The 19,942-nt window shown below is 40.4% G+C and overlaps 1 long non-coding RNA gene across 1 annotated transcript; it reads right to left on the bottom strand.

The window, feature by feature from the left end:
• Nucleotides 1–6,853: 6,853 nt before the first annotated feature.
• On the bottom strand, nucleotides 6,854–9,395 carry LOC122139342. The gene is made up of 4 exons (XR_006156197.1): nucleotides 9,177–9,395; nucleotides 8,790–8,880; nucleotides 7,422–7,566; nucleotides 6,854–7,055 (listed from the first exon to the last, which is right to left on the bottom strand). It is a non-coding gene; the product is annotated as an uncharacterized LOC122139342 (long non-coding RNA).
• Nucleotides 9,396–19,942: the final 10,547 nt, after the last annotated feature.

The following is a 19,942-nucleotide window of genomic DNA, read 5'->3' as shown; positions in this document are numbered from 1 at the left end:
GACTGGGACTCAGACTCAGAATAATAGCTGCTAACACACACACAAATTTCGTCAAGCAAGAGAATGAGAAGCTTGTCACACTCACATTAAACTATTCCCGGAAACAGACAAGAACAAAGAACAGGGAGAAGTACGCAGCACAATCAGCGCGAAGACACAGAACAGGTGCGTGCGCGGGAGCACGAACGCCAGCGGTAACAGGTAACAGTTGAAACCAATGAAAGATGAACAATAGGGGAGGAAAAGACATCCAAAAACAAGAGTAATCAAACCTGGCTCATGATAGTACCCCTCCCCCAAGGAGCATCCCCTGGTGCTCCCAAGGAAGAGGACTGGCGAGAGCGAAGGAAATCAACAATGAGCGAGCGGTCCAGGACATCCCGAGCTGGAATCCAACTCCTCTCCTCAGGACCGTAACCCTCCCAATCGATGAGATACTGGTAGCCCCGACCCCAGCGGCGCATGTCCAGCAATTTCCTGACCCTGTAAATAGGAGAACTCTCAACAAGAGCGGGACAGTGGGCAGGGTGGGTGGGAGCTCGAACGACTGGCTTAATACACGAGACATGGAAGACCGGGTGGACACGCCTCAAATTAGGAGGCAACTTAAGCTTGACGGCCGCAGGACTAAGGACTTTGATTATGGGGAAAGGCCCAATGAAACGTGGGGCCAGTTTACGTGATTCTGTCTGTAGTGGTAAATCCTTGGTGGATAACCATACCTTTTGTCCACAAATATATCTAGGCGATTTAATGCAACGGCGATTGGCAGCACAACGGGTACGCTCTCTATTTCGACATAAGGTGGACCTAACCACTCTCCAAGTACATTGGCAACGACGGATCAATGCTTGGACCGAGGGAAACGAAGTCTCAGTCTCCTGAAAGGGAAACAGAGGGGGCAGATACCCTAATGAAGGCTGAAACGGGGATAAACCGGTAGCCGACGAGGGAAGAGAATTATGGGCATACTTGACCCAAGGAAGTTGCTCGCACCACGATGCTGGATTGCGAAAGGCCAAAGTACGGAGCATGCGTCCTAAGATCTGGTTAGTACGCACTGCATGTCCATTAGTCTGGGGATGAAATCCTGAGAATAAACTGGCAGACGCACCAATCAATCTGCAGAACTCTCTCCAGAATTGTGAAGCAAATTGGGGATCTCTGTCTGAGACAATGTCTGTGGGAAGACCTTGCAAACGAAAAACATTCTCAATAATAACTTGCGTGGTCTCCTTGGCAGAGGGGAGCTTATTAAGCAGTACAAAATGGGCCGCCGTAGAAAAACGATCGACTATAGTGAAAATGACTGTGTTATATCACGAAATCCATGGATATGTGCGACCATGGATGAGATGGAATGAGAAGGGGTCTAAGGAGCCCAGCGGGCGGAGAATTATTAGATTTGGTCTGAGCACATACAGGACACGAAGAAACAAACAGACGCACGTCACGCGTCCTAGAAGGCCGCCAAAATCGTTGGCTAATGGACGCGAGGGTTCCTTTAACCCCAGGATGGATAACCAGCTTAAAGGAATGACCCCAGCTGAGAACAGCGGACTGCACGGATGGAGGGACAAACAATTGGTCAGGAGGGCATCGTCTGGAAACAGAAACACCAGTAAAGCCACGTTTCCACAGCAGGAACTTTACCCAGGAACTAGGGACTTTGGGCTAGTACTCGGTATGTTTCCACCACAGGAACCAGGAACTAAATAAAGTTCCGGGTAAAATAAAGCCTCTCAGAAAGTCCCTGCTGGCGAGGTAATACTATTTCAAAGTTCCGGAACTTTCGGGGGCGGGACTTGGCCGCTAAACATGCTGATTGGTTGAGTTCACGCAGCACTGTGATTTCAACAACCATTAATTTGGATCATTTTCAAAATATTACTGTTATTATGTCATGAAATGTAATTTTAAAAGTATTTCAGGCAAGAATATAGTTGTTTAAAACTCAAATCTGTGGTTTATTTATAAAGAAAGCGCCTATTTAAAAATGTTTTTCGCCGATTTCGGAGACGGTCAGCTCCACACGATCAGCGGGAGCTCAGAGCTCATGTATCCGCCGAGAGCAGCCTCACCTCGGCTAGTCCTTCTGAAATGTGCCGCTGGCTCTGATGTCTCTTTAGTGCTTATACATAAAATATAATTCGTTTTGAGTAAATCTAACAGGTAGTCTTTGGTCTGTATTCAACTTATATGATAAAATGAAAATAAAAAAGGCAAATTGATATAATATTTTGTTTCATTGTAATGGCTATATATATATACACATTTCCCTGAACTAAGCACATTTCTGCGGCTATTATTACCTTCTAATGAAAATGAAAGGAGGCAGTGGTATTTGATATCCTATTTCATTTTATTGTAAATATACAGTGAGAAAAATTGCAGTAGCCAAGGAGAGCTGACTGGTGTTATCAAGTACGCTGCTGTTTGCAGAATTATCAGATTTGCGTCATCGCGGTCATCACACTCCCGAGTCAAATGCGCGAAGTCTGAACTACCGAGGATGCAAGTCCAAAATCAGCGTACTTTGTATTGAGAAATGCTTTGTATTGAGACTATTTGCCTAATCTTCCCAGTACTTTAGACCACAGTGGAAACACAGAAAGCAACAAGTCTGTGGGAGAAAAAGTTCCTGGGGAAAAAAGTTCCTGATACAAATGTTCCGGGTAATTTCGGTGGAAACGTGGCATAAGAGTGGCCTTGACTTGTCTCTCGATTCCCCAAGAAACGCCTGCCACCACGCAACCCTCCAGTAGGATGGGTTCAGTGGAAGAGGCGTCCCCAGCGGAACCGTACTGCCGTGAAAGAGCATCAGGCTTAGTATTCTTTGATCTGGTCTATTAGAAATAGTAAAGTCAAAACGTCCGAAAAAGAGCCCAACGAGCCTGACGTGCATTCAACCGTTTAGCTGACCGGATATATTCTAGGTTTCTATGATCCGTCCACACAATGAACGGAACAGAGGAACCTTCCAACCAGTGACGACACTCGCCTATAGCTAAATGAATGGCAAGGAGCTTGCGGTTACCGATGTTGTAATTTTGTTCGGCAGACGAGAGACAGTGTGAGAAGAACACACAAGGATGGACCTTATTATCAGTAGGGGAGCACTGAGAAAGGACAGCGCCCACGGTGATATCAGAGGCATCGACCTCGACAATGAATTGTTTTATTGGATCAGGCGTGATAAGAATAGGTGCTGAAGTGAACAGCTTCTTCAGTTTAACAAAAGCGCGCTGAGGTCTATCGGTCCATTCAAAACGTCTCTTAGGCGAAGTGAGAGCTGTTAGAGGCGCAGCAATGTGACTAAAATTTGCAAAAAAATGACAATAAAAATTAACGAATCCCAGAAAACACTGGAGAGTAGTACAAGAATCTGGCATGGGCCATTCTATCACCACACGTACCTTAGCAGGATCCATGCTGATGCCATCAGCAGAGATTACCGAACACAGGAAAGACACAGATTGGGCATGAAAAACGCATTTCTCAGCCTTAACAAAAAGCTTGTTCTCCAGTAGACGCTGCAGGACATGACAAACATGCTGGACATGCACCACCGAAGATGGGGAAAAGATAGGGATGTCATCTAAATATACGAAAACGAAAATGTTTAGCATGTCTCTCAGAATGTCATTGACCAAGGCTTGGAAGACGGCCAGTGCGTTGACAAGGCCGAATGGAAGAACCCGATATTCAAAGTGACCGAGAGGAGTATTAAACGCCTTCTTCCACTCGTCTCCCTCCTTAATATGCACTAAATGGTAAGCGTTATGGAGACACTGCAGTCATAAGGACGGTGAGGAGGAAGAGACGCAGCCCGGGAACGACTGAAGACCACCCGCAGAGCGTGATACTCCTCCGGCACTCCGAACAAATCACCAGGCTCCTCCTGCAACACAGAGACAGAAGAGACAGGTGACACAGCAGAAACAAGACATTGGACATGAAAACAAAGTGGCATGACGTCAAGAAAGTGCGGACTCAGAGGAAGACCGCGAGGGATTAGGGTGCCATGGGGACAGGGCCTTTGGGTGATTTCATTAAAATAGCGAAACTGTTCATATTAAAACTATGATTAAAATACACCAAAACAAAGCAGCAATTATCAAATGGACCTAGATAAATCCTTGGAGAGCTGCAGTACTTTTTAAACTTTCCTCCACGCGTTCTCTCTCCTCATGGTGCGTTCACACCAGACGCGAATGAAGCGTTAAGCGCGAGTGATTTACATGTTAAGTCAATGCAAAGACACGAATAGACATCCTGCGGTGCGATTCGTGTGAATGAGGAGGCGCGAAAGACGCGATTCACGCGATAGACGCGGTGCGAATTGAGCGTTTCAGGCATTTTGAAAAATCGGAACTTTGTCGAAATTTTGCGCCACGTTAACCAATCAGGAGCTTGCTCTAGTAGTGACGTGATTACGACTAGCGAGTGGAGGGAAAATCTGAAAGAACAATGGAGGACAAAGTCATCGTCGCTGTATGTGGATACCCGGAGCTGTATGATACTTCTTCATACTTTTACAGAAACAGGAATAAAAAGGATCTTGCTTGGAAGAAATAGATTAATTGAATAAATACCAAAGATTACCTGTTAGATTTACCCAAAACAAATTATATTTTATGTTTAACCACTAAAGAGACATCAGAGCCAGTGGCAAATGTCAGAAGGACTAGCCGAGTTGAGAGTGTTCTCGTCGGTAACATGAGCACTGAGCCCCCACTGATCGTGTGGACCTGATCATCTCCGAAATTGGCGAAACACATTTTTAAATAGGCGCTTTCTTTATAAATAAACTGCAGATTTGAGTTTAAAACAACTACATTCTCACCTGAAATACTTTTAAAACTACATTTACATGACACGATAACAGTAATATTTTGAAAATTATCCGAATAAATGGAGGTTGAAATCATAATGCTGCGTGAACTCAACTGGCAGAAGCCCCTCCCATAACGCGAATTTGCGTCTGTTGTGAAGTTAATTTCACGCACTAATGAAACGAATAAACTCAAAATGTTCAAGCGTCCAACTACGTGCGAATAGTGTGATTTGTGATGGTGTGAACACACTCTCAGAGTCCACTTCCGGTTTGGAGGCGGTTGTCAAACAGTGCCACCTGCTGCACTACTCACAAACACACCTCCGAATGTTTTATTCTGTAATTATATATCACAGTACTATCATAAGCTGTCTTTAGCCAGTGTTTGCAAGACAGAATTTCATCATTAAGACGTTTTTAACTCAAATATGAGTTCATAATCCATAATAACGCTTCCTCCGGTGAAAAAGTGCATCTCCTGTCTCTCCTGCAGGGGCTGGCGCTCTCTCTGTTTTTTGTTTTTTTGTTTTGTTTGTTTGTTTGTTTTGTTTTGTTTTGTTTTTTTAAATGTTGATGCAAAGTTCCTACAATTGTATTATTATTATTATTTTTATTATTATTATTATACATTTTTATGTATCAGCTGCCAAGAGTTTGTGCCAGGAGTCATGATTGTTTGTCACCGTTTCTGCTGTAAACTACACTGTTTTATTTTTAAATAAAAGATTTGATGATGGATATTATATACCAGCAAGCAGATGCGATCAGAATATGACCCCAATATATTGCATAAGCATTTTCCCATAAAGAACACATAAGGAGTCCCCAGCTGCCGTTAGCCGATACTGTAAATACACACACACAAACATTTATTTAATGTAACACTTTAGTTATTAACTAGTTGCTTGCATATTACTATATTAGCTGTTTATTAGTACTCATAAAGCACATACTAATGCCTTATTATGCGTGACCATAATCTACATCTTACCCTATACCTGAACATTAAGATAATTAATAGTTTAGTGAGGCAAAAGTCAATAGCTAATAGCGCGAATTGGACGTAAAAATTAAGTGTGACCACATGTATTTGTGTGTGTGTGTATACACAAACACACACGTGTATATATATATATATATATATATATTAAGATATACAAAGTTATATAGGTTTGTATATTATATATATGTATAATATACCTATATACCTTTGTATACCTTTTTTTAAACATCAATTTACACTCCATACACCATAATGGTTAAGCAAAAAAGAGGTTTTTAACATCTTTGCAAATTTATTAAAAATAAAAAAACTTAAATGATTCCACTGCATAAGTATTCATACCTTATCTGGGACAGTTTAAATTTAGCTCAGGAGCATCCATATTGCTTCTAGATGTTACTACACTTTTGAATGGGCATGATTTGGAAAGGCACACACATCTTAATAAAATGTCTAACATCTGATAATGTATATCAGAGCAAAAACCAAGCACTGAGGTCAAAAGAACTGCCTGTAGAGCTCAGAAACAGGTTTGTGTCAAGCCACACATCTGTGGAAGAGTTCAGGAAAAAAAATCTGCTTCACTGAAGGTTCACAGAAGCATGTAGTCTCTGTTACCCTTAAGGAAAGAAGTTTGAAACAACCAGGACTCTTCCTAGAGCTGGCCTCCTGGCCGAACTGAAAGCCCAGTCCAGAGCATTCAGAAACTCAGACTTGGCAGAAGGATCATTTACAGTACATGACATACATGATCTTTTCTAACACTGAATGCTTTCTGTAAATATTATAAATACATTACTACTGTTTTTCAGTATAAAATAACAGTAAAAATGGTTTGCAACAAAACTTATGAAAATTACACATGGTTTTGCAACAAATAAAAAATGTTATTACAGTTAAATCATTTTGCTACACTTACCATAGTTTAAGCATGTTATTTGTAGTAAAACCGTAGATATACAAACTGTAATAAATAAACATTTCATATCTCGGTGATCCCACATTTGCCCATTTTCATTTAAATTCTATACTTAATTGAACTGCCCAATTTCCATTTATCACTTTATTCATTTGCATGCATAAAATGAATGTAAAATAACTTGCCAAAATTTACATAACCTCAAAGCAGCAAGGATCATAATTTAAGATGAATAAATCTGATGTTTGTTTGTTGTATGGCTTCTGCCATCAGTCAAGGCAAGGGAGGCAGAGTCTCTTTAGAGAGAGAGAAAAAACTGGATGAGAAAGTTATCGATACTACAAAAACAAACAAAATGTGACATTAAAAAGCGTATGGCACTAGTTTTTATAAAGTAACTGTCCAACAGCGACACCCGCTGGGAAGGTAAAAAAGAACAGCTGAACATCAGTCGACAAATAAAATATTATTGTTACTGCATTTTGTTATTATTTGTTAAATGTAAAAATACTAACTTGATTAGATTTATTTGTTTTGATAAACCAAATTTTACCGTGTAAAAATACAAAATATAATTGTTTTTAGCCTTTTTTATGTAATGTTTATTTAACCAGGGAAATGTGACAGTAAGGCTACAAGGATATACACAGTACAGTTTTTACCGAGCAAACAGCAGAAACGGCAAGAAAGACCGTGGCAGCTGCCAGAGGAAATCTGTGGGGATCTGGGGATGCCACCAGAAGTGGCGCTGAGACCTGTCACTGCCAGGATTTGCACTTGCTCTCTCTCCCATTTAGCAGACGCTTGCTGGAAGCAATCAAAATCAACAAAAGAGCAATTCAATTGAAGTTTATTTGCATAGCGCTTTTTACAATACAAATCACTGCAAAAAGAAACTTTACAGGAAATTAAGTTTCTATATTTAGTAGTAGCTTTTCAGTGATGACTGTCAGTTTATGTGGATATGGCAGAAATGTACGGAAAAATAAATTAAAGACAATCACACAGACGATGAACACTATTAACAACAATTATTATATGATGCAATCAAACTTACAGCAAAGTTTGGTAGTTCTGTATGTTGTTTCAGGATTGGCATCATCTGAGCTCCTCTGAGGGGCTGGCATCATCTCTTCTCAGGTGTTCTGGATCCAGACTGAAGCTCTTAGTTACCACGGGATGTATTTGGTTGTTTTCTATGAGTTTGTGGATATGCTCGGCCCTGGCAGTTTTTAGAGCCTGTCTATAGCTGGACATACTGTTTTTCCACGCAATTCTAAAAACTTCCAAGTTAGTTTTTCTCCATTTGCGCCGAATATTACGAGTTTCTTTATTGAGAGAATGGGTATTACTGTTGTACCATGGCACAGTACGTTTTTCTCTAACCTTTTTCAATTTGATGGGGGCAACAGCTTCTAATGTATTAGAGAAGATAGAGCCCATATTGTCAGTCATTTTGTCTAGTTCATGTGTATTTATGGGTACACAGAGCAGTTGAGATAAATCAGGCAGGTTATTTGTGAATCTGTCTTTGGTGGCTGGAACAATAGTTCTGCCCGGACGATAACGTGAAGCCATATAGTTAATATCATTAAATCTCAGAATGCACGATACAAGGAAATGGTCAGTAACATCATCACTTTGAGGTACGATATCTATATCAGTAAGATCGATTCCATGCGATATAATTAAATCTAGCGTATGATTAAAACCATGAGTGGGCCCGGTGACATTTTGCAGGTTTCAGTCAAGCAGAGTACATCAAAATTATTATCTGTGATCATTTCATTTACAATAACTGCTTTGGGTGTGAGTGATCTAATGTTTAGGAGGACAAACTTTAAAAAATGTTTTTGTTCATTTATTTTAAATCTTTCTGGTTTAATCACGATCAGATTTTTTCTAGATCCTACATTAAACTTATATTTTGACCTCACTATTCAGGGAACAGACACAGTCTTAATAGATTGGACAGTGCAAGTACTAGTAAAAAAAAAGCCATCATAGCAGTTATTTGAGAATTGGCTTACTAGTCATATGGAGCATAGCGTCCTGGAGCTGTTGTCTGACAGGAGTTCTGCTCCGACTCTGCTGGGGTGCATGCCATTAGAGCGAAAAAGCCTAGGACGCTCCCAGAAAAGATTCCAAATATTAACAAAGAGCAGTTTCTATAAGCTATAAGCTAATAGTGGACTCGGGAAATCAAAGTTGTGAACTATGGGGTGTAATTACAGGGTGTAAATTACGGGGGGGGGGGGGGGGGGTTTGGGGGAAGATGTAGGGGGTCAGATAGAATGCATGCTAGCTTATGCATAATATGGAGATTTACTTTTAAATATTAAGATGCATTTCTATAGCCCTGACTGGTTTTAAAATATAGTTTTGGCAGCCCCTGGAATGGGTTGTATTGGCATTACCTGAGCAGTTGAAGAATACGCTAAAGACAAGGATGGAGCAAGAACACCTAAAATGCATGTGTAGATTCAGTCGAGTGATAAAGTTTAGGCTACCCTGTTGAACTTAATGCCATTGAGCTGAATTTATGGAACAAACTATTTGCTAAAATAACCCTAACATTAACAGCAGCGTTGAAATACAAGTGAGCGGCTGTTCAGAGGTGGAACCAAGTCATTCCATTCAAGTCACAAGTAAGTCTCGAGTCCAATCCCAAGACCTCAAAGAGTTAAAGATAATGAGATAATTAAGTGACTAATTGAATGATGATTGAGCATTAGTGATGAACACCTGCTGTTTAAAAGCAGCATCATTGAAGAAAAGAGAAACACAAGAACTACAACTGACTTCAGCCGCAGCCTTGGATGAATAAACCTCTATATAATTAATTCTCAATAAGAAATAACTCAGTTAGCTGGATTTGATTGTTGGTGATTTGGCTTAATCTTGGATTGGTTGGTTTTTCAAAGCTCTGGGATGAGCTTCAAAAAACCAGCCAATCCAAGATCAAGCCAAAGATAAAGTTGCTGTCATAGCAACAGGTCCATAAGCTTAAACCTGCTCAGGAGCAGCTTATTTTGTGTAAACAGGATTAGATCAAATCTTTTTAAGCAGAATTGATACTTAAAATCTGTCCCAGCCACCACTACTTTATTACAAGAGTATCCTACTGATCCAGGGACAGTAATTTACAATAATAATCATGTAAAAATTAATTTAAAGATAATATAACAATGTTGTGTAGTCTGTAATACTATGGACACAGCCCGTTTTACTCAGTGAAAGATTTATTCATCATAAAATAATTACTTCATAATTGGATAAAGAATCTTACACACAGTTAATGTAGAGTCGTGCATTAATTTGAGTGATGACAGATATTATGGGAGTGGATTGATAGAGCACAGGAGATACAGATAACTTGATCTTGACCCTTAAGAAACTTTAATTAAAGATGTCACATAACAAATCTATTCAAATATAAAATTAAATGAATTGCTAATTACTTTATTGAAATAAAAATGTAAAGCCTGTACAAATTTTAGAAATCGTGAATATAAATAATTGGGAATCATGTAAAAAATTTAAATAAAAACAGTGCACATTTCATTTATCTGTTATAACATTTATGTAGTTTTGTTCGCTTGGCTGTTTCCAGAAATGTGTAAAGTTTTACGTGGTGTCTTTTTTAATTATATGATGTCATTACGTTGCTGTCTTGCCGCCGGCCAATCGCTGCACTGCTGATCGTGGGGCAAGTACAAGCCATCCATCCTAAATAGTATGTAAGATTAGAATAAGTGTGTCCCAAAGCATAGTATGTTGAAAAGAGTATGCCAAATGTCCCCAGATGGTCTACTATTTCAGGTTGATTTTTGAAGTGTGGATATGTGCACACGCTAATGGATAAAATTGCCCACGATCCATTGCGCTTTGGCGAAGGATTCGGTCCAGAACTACAAACATGAATGAAACACATTAGAAAAACTACAAACGTGGAGGATCCACAATCAACGGTAAGGTAATGTGCACTTTTATAAACATCCATTTGGTCGTTAACTTTTAAATGCATCATGCAGAAAATATGAGTAGAGTTCTCCGCATGAAAGATCCGCGACTGGCAGATCAATGAGCTACTTCTTTTCTCTCCAGTATAGTAGGAAATTAAATGAAATGAAATGTGGAGGATGTTAACTGTGACAAGATGATTGACAGGCAAGTTTGCAGTGACAGGGTGCATGTATATTTGTACTAGACAAGTGTAAAATTACTACGGATAAAAAAATTATATTCTGAACCCCATGTGGATTAACACAAACTGAGAAATTCAAAAAGTGTAACTTTATGCCCCACTCTCCCCTACACAGCTCCTTTTAAACCAACCCATGAACACGCAATTATCTCAGATAACTCAAGCCAGCCATACTAATCATCATCAACAGGTGCGTTCAAAGAACCGAATTAGCCAGATCCTTGGTGCGTTCCAAACGGGATATATCACCCTCCAAAGGGCACTTCGGAGTGAAAACAATCATGGCCGCCATATTGAAGGGTTGTTCCAAACCAAAGTGCTCAAAACTGGCCACTTCAAAGGGCCCTTCGGAATGAAGGATTTCGAAGGGTACAACTGATGGACACTTTGGGCTCCCATGATCCTTTGTGCAGATTCTCGTGATGACAGTGCCTCCGTGTGGGCACGTGATGATGACGCAGAAGGGCACTTCAAGAAACAGTTGTTTAGTCCCCTACACCCTTCAACCCTTCGAAGCTCTCACTCCGGAGGGTAAACCCTTTGAAGGGATTAGGGCATAGGGATGAGCCCTTCCGAATGGAACGCAGGGTCCAATTAGCATGATGATATAATCTTAGATGTGACATTTCATCTCGGATGTAATAAGCAATGTACAAAGAACGGGCCTCAGATCTTGAGAGATTTAAGTTTCTTTTTCTTTTTTTTTCAGTTGATTTCATCCAAGGCTGTGGCTGAAGTCCGATGTAGTTCTTGTGAGAATCATGAAAAATAAGTAAAATAAAATAAAAACAGTGTACATTTAATTTTTCTTTTATAACATTTATATAGTTTTGTTCACTTGGCTGTTTCCAGAAATGTGTCAAGTTTTTCGTCAGGTGTCTTATTTAATGCTATGATGTCATTACGTTGCCAGCCAATCCCTGCATTGCTGATCGTGGTTTTGAGTATCGATACATCTGTCCTTTATGGGGAACATGAGAACACACAGTAATCTTAGATAACTTATTCAAGATATTTTAATCAAATCCACAAATTCGTTTGAAGAACCAAATTAGCCAGAGATCAGATCAGAAGATCTGGAATCTTTTAAATCATCTCAGATGTATTAAGCAAGGTACGAAGAATAGACCCCTTTTGTTAATCTCTGATCAACACAGCGATGTTTCATTAATGAATCCACGTTTTTAAATTAACCAAGTGAGTCAGTGATTCAGTGAACCATTAATAAAAGCAGTCACACACTGTGTCTCAATGTGCCTACTTATTGAGCCTACTTATACTACGCTCTTAAAGTATGTACTCTTTTGGTGAAGAAAGAGTACACACTTTTGAGTGTGTAGTACAAAAGTAGGCAAGATTTGGGACATACTACCACGTCACACAATTGCGTCTTTAAAGGACCGCTCTGTCGCACATGTTACATTCACCCTGTCACTGTAAACTGGCCTGTCAATCATCTTGTCACAGTTAACATCCTCCACATTTCATTAAATTTAACTTCCTACCATACTTGAGAGAAAAGAAGTAGCTTGTTGATCTGCCAGTCGCGGGTCTTTCAACTCTACTCATATTTTCTGCATAATGATGCATTTAAAGGTTAACGACCAAATGGATGTTTATAAAAGTTGCTGTTGCAGATGAAATATAACACGGATAACAATAAATAAATATTTTTTACCAGGTTAAATGTTGATTATTAGTAACACCAACCCCTTTTTGTAAACCTCTCTACCTAACCGTTGATTGTGCATCCGCCACATTTGTAGTTTTCTAATGCATTTTATTTGTGTATGAAGTTCTGGACCAAATCCTTCGCCAAAGTGCAATGGATTGTGGGCAATTTTAGCCATTAGAGTGTGCATTGAGTACATTGAGACGAAGGGACTTGCTTTGTTTCTGAATGAATCAGCCATCTGAATGAATTGATTGAATGAATGACTCACTTATTAAGACAGTGATTTGCTGTCGGCAAAGTGTGGTTTTCCACCAACGTGGAGACAACTCACTTCCTTCACTTCCTGCCAGAGGCGTGACTCCAGGGACAACGCGTTGTGCCATTGCAAGGGTCCAGAAGTGTGTGTGTGTATGTGTGTGTGTGTGTGTGTGTGTGTGTGTATCAAACACCAGCAAACAGGTACAATCCAGGGCGAGACAAAAGAGTAATCCGATAAACAGTCCAAGGTCAAAAAACAAGAAGGCAGGGCAAGTAAACACGGAGACAAGGAACAGGGTACAGGCTAAACAATAATCAGCAAAGTGTGTGTGGATATGTGCAACCTTTATAGTGTCCCTGGTAGGAAACAGGTGTGGTGCAATAATGAGTTCCTAGGCAGGGGTTTATGGGAAATGGAGTCCGGAGAGAACAAAGACAAAACCCCTTATCGTGACAGAGCCCCCCCCCCCCACTAAGAGCGGATTCCAGACGCTCCAAACAGAATTACGAGAACAATTATCTGTCCACGGTGGAGTGAAACAGGAGGTATAAGGGGTCCGACTGACAGAAACTGAGCCGGTGCACGGGGGGCCCCCAAAGTGAAGATGGAGAGCCGAAGAGCCAGGGTGAAACTGAGGGATCGGAGGGCCATGGTGGAGCCGACGGCTCTGGCGACAGAGGCGAAGGTGGGGTTCCAGAAGGCCGCTTTGGAGCCAGAGTGACCAAGGACCAAGGCAGAGCCGGAGAGAGAGAGGAGCCCAATGGAGCCAGAGGGGTGGAGGGACGAGGCGAAGCCAGAGGAATGTAGTCCTGAGGCGAGGGCAGGTTGACGAATGACCAAGGTGGAGCCGGAGGAACGAGGAAGCCTGGTGGAGCCGGTGGACTGATGGGCCACAATGGAGATGAGAGAGCTTTGAGCCAAGGTGACACCAAAGGGTCGACGGACCGAAGTGGAGTCCAGGACTCAAAGGCCAGAATCTGGAATCCTCCAAGCTTGGTGCAGCTGGAGGCTGGATGTCCCGAGGCGAATCCTGACCCTTCACCACCCTCAAAGGATGACCTGAGGGACAGACAGACAAAAGCGGAGACAGAACAAACAGCATGACAGGTAGAGGAGGAGGAGGGAGAGGGAGGTTGGGAGGGACAACAAGTTCAACATATTGATTATTCAGCATGGTAGAGCAGGCAAAGAATTCTTGAATGGCCTTTGTGGCCATGACAGGACAGACAGTGAGTTCATGAGTGGCCTCCTTGGCCGTAACAGGACAGGCAGTGAGTTCATGCACGGGCTTCTTGGCCATAACAGGACAGACAGTGAATTCATGAACTGCCTCCATGGCCATGGCAGGACAGGCAGAGAGTTCATGGACGGCCTCCTTGGCCGAGACAGGGCAGTCAGAGAGTTCAAATGTGGGTGCAACCACCTCGGGAGGTCCTGCAGTGGAAGCCACCACCTCTGGAGGTTCTGTAGTGGACGCCGCCACCACTGGAGGCATTGGGGGAATTCACTGTCAGGAGAGGCCACAGGAGCAGACTTGTGGTCAGGGAAGGTCTCTGGAGCACAGTGTGCAGCCCACACACTCAAAATGGCGACTGCCATGACAGGAAGCACTGAGGTCAGGGGAATAGTTTCTAACAGCCAGTACTGAGGCCCTGGGGATGCCAGCTGCTAGCACCGACATCAATGGTGTGTCCATCATACTGGCAGTCAATCCTGGCCCAAGCTTCGCATCTGTGGAGGACTCAGGCGTGGTGGCTATCTTGGCCGGGGACTCAGGCGTGGCGGCCATGTTGGCTGGGGACTCAGGCGTGGCGGCCATCTTGGGAAGACACTCTGGAGTGGGAGATACTGCAGGACTGCTGTGTTCCTCATCCACAACACCCACAGTAAATGCAGAGCCACAGTTGAAGTGCCAGTTTGGATCATGCAGTGGCATAATCGATTGCAGCGGTTCAGCTAGGCCTCCTCGGAAAAATATCATGAGGCACATCTCGTCCATAGATTTTAAATGGACCAGTTCAATAAAGTCCAACACATAATCCTCAATAGACCGCTCACCTTGACAGAGACCAATTATTTTTCCTGCTGGATTCATGGCTGGCCTGGATATACTCTAAGCTGCTGGATCCGGTTGTCAGCTGATTATTCTGTAATGTGGGAGGCATTGTGACAACAGAGTTGAGGATCCAAATGCAGCTTTAAATGACAAGAGTGGTCAAAACAGGCAGGGTCAGACACCAGCAAACAGGTACAATCCAGGGCGAGGCAAAAAAGTAATCCGATAAACAGTACAAGTTCAAAAAACAAGAAGGCAAGGCAAGACAAGGCTAGTTAGCACAGAGACGAGGAACAGGGTACAGGCTTAACAATAATCAGCAAAGTGTGTGTGGATGTGTGCAACCATTATAGTGTCCCTGATAGGAAACAGGTGTGGTGCAATAATGAGTTCCTAGGCAGGGGTTTATGGGAAATGGAGTCCGGAGAGAACAAAGACATAACCCCTTATCGTGACAGCTAATCTAGACTTCTTTATGTATGCGTGCACTCTGTAGGTGTGTTTTGTTTGACTTTTGCAATATACTCGATAATGTCCAATCGCACATCATTAAAACAACAATTACGATATTATCACAAATGATATACATCACCAGTATTGGGAGTAACGCATTACAAAAGTAATGCATTACAGTAACAGATTACTTTTTGCTGTAACGCAGTAGTGTAAGGCATTCCTGATTATTTTTGCAGTAATATTTTACTCGGTACATGTTCAGTAACGCTTGCCTTACAACACACTTTTAGCCCAAAATGTAATTGTTCAAAAAAAAAAAAAAAAAAAAAAAAAAAAAAACCGCAAGACCGCGAGAATCAAAAATGCTCCAAGTAAGTTCTATTTCCTGTTCGTGGTCAGTCAATAGCCACGTGTGGTATCCAAGATTGTAAATAAAGACTAAACGACAACTTCTGAAATACTTGTTTAGCAATTTTTTATTTCATTCATCTCCCTCTCGCTAGTAGAACCATGGAACTTTGAATTGTGTGACGTCGTCAAGTGAAGGCGTGTTTAGGGCGGGTTTTACAGGAGTGCCGCGAGGCTACTGGCCCGCAGAGCTGGGTAGATTACTTATTAATTGTAATCAGTTACTGATTACAGATTACATGACAAAATTTGTAGTCAGTAATATAATCTCTTAGATTACACATTTCTGGTAACGTAATCTGATTACTTTTGGATTACATTTAGATTACATTTGTGCTAACCGTTATTTGATATCACATAAATTGAATTAGCCTAATCTTGTACTATTTTGACAGATACAAAGAAAAAAATATAGTCCAAAAATTATATTTAATTCACCAACAAGAGCCACAATAGCTTCTTTTTAAAGTGCAATGTATGGACAGTTAATACTTTACAAAATACAAACACTAATGTACCTTGCTGTTAGTGTTTGCTAGTAACACTGAATAAAACAAAATCACATCTTATGATTTTAAAGCATATTTACTTATAATTAAGTAAATTTAGAAAACAGCTACATTACAAAAACCAATATTGAAAAACATGAAATTCACAACAATATAATTGCTAGGTCAAATATTTAATTAAAAAAAAACTCTAAAAGTGTATATGACTATATCAATGAAAAACATCATATATATATATATATATATATATATAATGAAAAATATATATATATATATATATATATAATATATATATATATATATTAAAGACAATTTCTAAGTCCAATATTTCATCTCAAAACACCTGAAGTGCATAAGGTAGTAACAATTAAGAAAAAATCAACATTATAAAAAAAAATATTAAAGAACATGAAATTCCCAGCAATAACTTTGCTAGGTCAAAGATTTCAGTGGACAGCAAATTCATCCTTGGTAGGCAGAGCTTACACTGAACACTGACATTTTTCCTATTTTTTTTTTTTTTTTTTTTTATGAAATGATGTCAGTACATCCAGTGATTAAAGGCGCGATTCTGACACCCCTCCCCCTCTCCGCCAGAAAAACTTGAAGAATCATGAACGTATATAAACGGCAGGTTTATTATGAAAAAATATAAACGTTAAAAATAAGGAAATTTAGGAGAATCAATGATTTGTAAACAACTTATTACCATTGTGTAAATAATATGTAATCATGTAATCCATAAAAAAGTAACTGTAGTCTGATTACGAGTATTTTAAAAAGTAGTTTACTCTAATTACAAGTACTTGAGTTTTGGAATCTGATTACGTAATCCAGATTACATGTAATCCGTTACTACCCAGCTCTGTGGCCCGACAGTGGAAACGTGGCATGATTTCGGCCTCGAAGTGCTCGAAGTCTGAGGTTATTAGCTCCGCCCAGCTCGCTGTAAGCCCCGGGTCGCACTGGCCAGAGAAAAAGCTGCTAATGGGTGAAGATGGCAGAAGACTGTACATGCACGAGATGGAAGTATGCGCATCTTGTCATGGCATTAGAGTTTACATATAGTCCTGTTGTGTCTAATATGAATAGACCCAAGCTATTCACATATATTGGCAGATAATCACTTTACCTATACCATACTTTTAACATATTTGGTTTCGTTTGTGATTCTGGATGTCATCCTCTCTTGCATTGTCTTGAGCCTTCACTTTGCCAATTATAAGCTATATTGTTAGTAGCCTGGATTATGCTACACCATATCGCCTTCTACTGGATGTAAAATGCTCTGCAGTACATTTTGTCATTTTAGAATGAAGGGTAAGTTCACCCCAAAATGAAAATTAGCTTGTGTTTTATTCACCCTCGAAGCATCCTATGTTTATATGACTTTCTTCTTTCAGACGAATCCAGTCGGAGTTATATTAAAAATTGTCCTGGCTATTCCCCGCACTGCGCATACGTCCTGCATCATCCGCCATTCCACCTATGACAGATGGCGGAAGTGACGGAAAAGTGTTTATTATGTTTGAAATATGGATATTTTTCTTACAAAAACACATGGATTCGCTACAGGACAGGAGGCCTTTTTTCACATTTTTGGGTAAACTAACCCTTTATGTTCTACTTCTTTAGTTATTTTGGTGAAAGTAACTCAAAAGTAATACAGGAGTCATGTAACGCATTACAATTCTGAGACAGTAATATTGTAGGGTAAGTAATTACTTTTAAATAACAGTAACAAGTAATCTATAATGTACTAAAGTTTGGAAGTAACTTGCACAACACTGTACATCACACACCCCTATAACAAAGACTATATCACAAATAAAGGCAGTTAGTATTGTTTTTGGTATTGTCATTTTCAAGTTACTTGTCCGATTGGGCAGGTAAATTTCTCTTTTACTTGCCCATCCAAACCATTCACTTGTGGAGAAGCGTTAATTTCAAGCCCTGCATTATGTAATTAATTCATTAAAATTTTGAATCGCTTGACAGCCCTATTTAAAAGAAAAAAATATGTAATTCGCACCCTGCCTGAAGTGCTAATGTTAAGTTCCTGTCTTTGCTCCTCCTCTTCCCTTTCTGCACTCTCTGCATGCGAGAGATGGGTTTCTCTGATCGATCTAATTTCATCTTTGCTTTAAAACCCATTTTTATACTTAGATTTTTCTTTTAAATCATATTTATAGTATTATTTTCCATGTATGTTATTTGCATGTTTTGACTTTAAATAAGGTTACAATTAGTTTTCTGTGCCGTCCTTGAACCTCGAAGCACGTGTTAATTGCATTGCATACAAGATTTACTTTATAGAAATTTAAGAGGGTGAAGTCACACACTGTACCACAAATATTTTATCTCGTCAGATTAAAAGAGCAAACCAGCAGTTGATATCCATCTGTTTATTTCTCAACAGCAGTTACATGAAGATAACAGAAGAGCAGTATCAGAGCGAGGAAACAGATGCATGGTGAATGCATGTGTGTACCAGAGGAACCAAAGCAAACATGAGTGATCTGGCTCCAGTCGAAGAGAGCTGCTCGGAGCGGATGAAGTCTTCAATAAGGTCCAGGACGTCCTGAGACAGGACCTAGCATCTCTCCTGTGGCTCAACTAATACTGAGTAACCATGCACACATAACCTTATAACTGTGGAGTGGGAGAGCCAAACACACCTGTAGATGATGGAAGTATTAACATTCAATCAATACGAAAACTTATTTGCATAGTTCCTGACAGAAGAGCCTGTGAATATCTTTCAAAATAAGTCCTAATGAAACTAGTACATGTGACATTATAAACATGTGACATTAATGGAGCAATGCACTGATGACATACACTTTGTCTTTGTAGACCGTCCATTAAGATAACATCCCCCTGCTTCCCTTGACAGAAAGCCAATGGGATTCTCCAGGATTTTTGTATGCTGCAGTTACATGAAGCCGTGGCCTGGTGGCGCTCACACAGAGAAGAAGAGGCCATAACGGCACAGAGACAGAAGCTGAGTTTGATAAACTCCATGCAGTGCAAAAATCTGAATATCATTGGTGACACAGGTTCAGTGGCCATTTAAATAATGCTTGGCTTCCTTTACCTTAGTTAGGGCAGATTCACTTTTATTTTTGGACAAGAAAACTAATCTTTGACAGACAGAAATACAGTGTGTTCAATGGATTGTTTGACAACATACCAGTTGTTCAGCTGATCTTTCAGAAAAACTGTAAGTTCATGATTAAGTTTTGTGAGTTGTGAAAATGACACATGATCCAGGAGCTTGTTTTAGAGCACATGCATATAGTAGTGTGTGTATGTATATATATATATATATATATATATATATATATATATATATATATATATACAGCTGCGCTTTCATCCCTGTTTCCTCAGCATGACATCTAACCTAGCACTACTTTGAGTATTTCTGCCTTCCTATGAGTGTCTCTGTCAGAGAGGGACTTTACGTTTTCATTCACCCCACCTTTTCTGCATCTCAGCACAGTGACTCCACACTTTCAGCCCCGGCGCGAATCCAGCCCTAATTGATGCAAACCTCAGAAACCACAGCAGCACATCTCAGTTCAAAACAATGAGGATGCACACCAATCCT

The sequence above is a fragment of the Cyprinus carpio genome, chromosome B13 (assembly GCF_018340385.1).
Source record: "Cyprinus carpio isolate SPL01 chromosome B13, ASM1834038v1, whole genome shotgun sequence".
Lineage (NCBI taxonomy): Eukaryota > Metazoa > Chordata > Actinopteri > Cypriniformes > Cyprinidae > Cyprinus > Cyprinus carpio.
The sequence above is the reverse complement of the archived record's forward strand: the minus strand, read 5'-3'. Positions and strand labels throughout refer to the sequence as shown.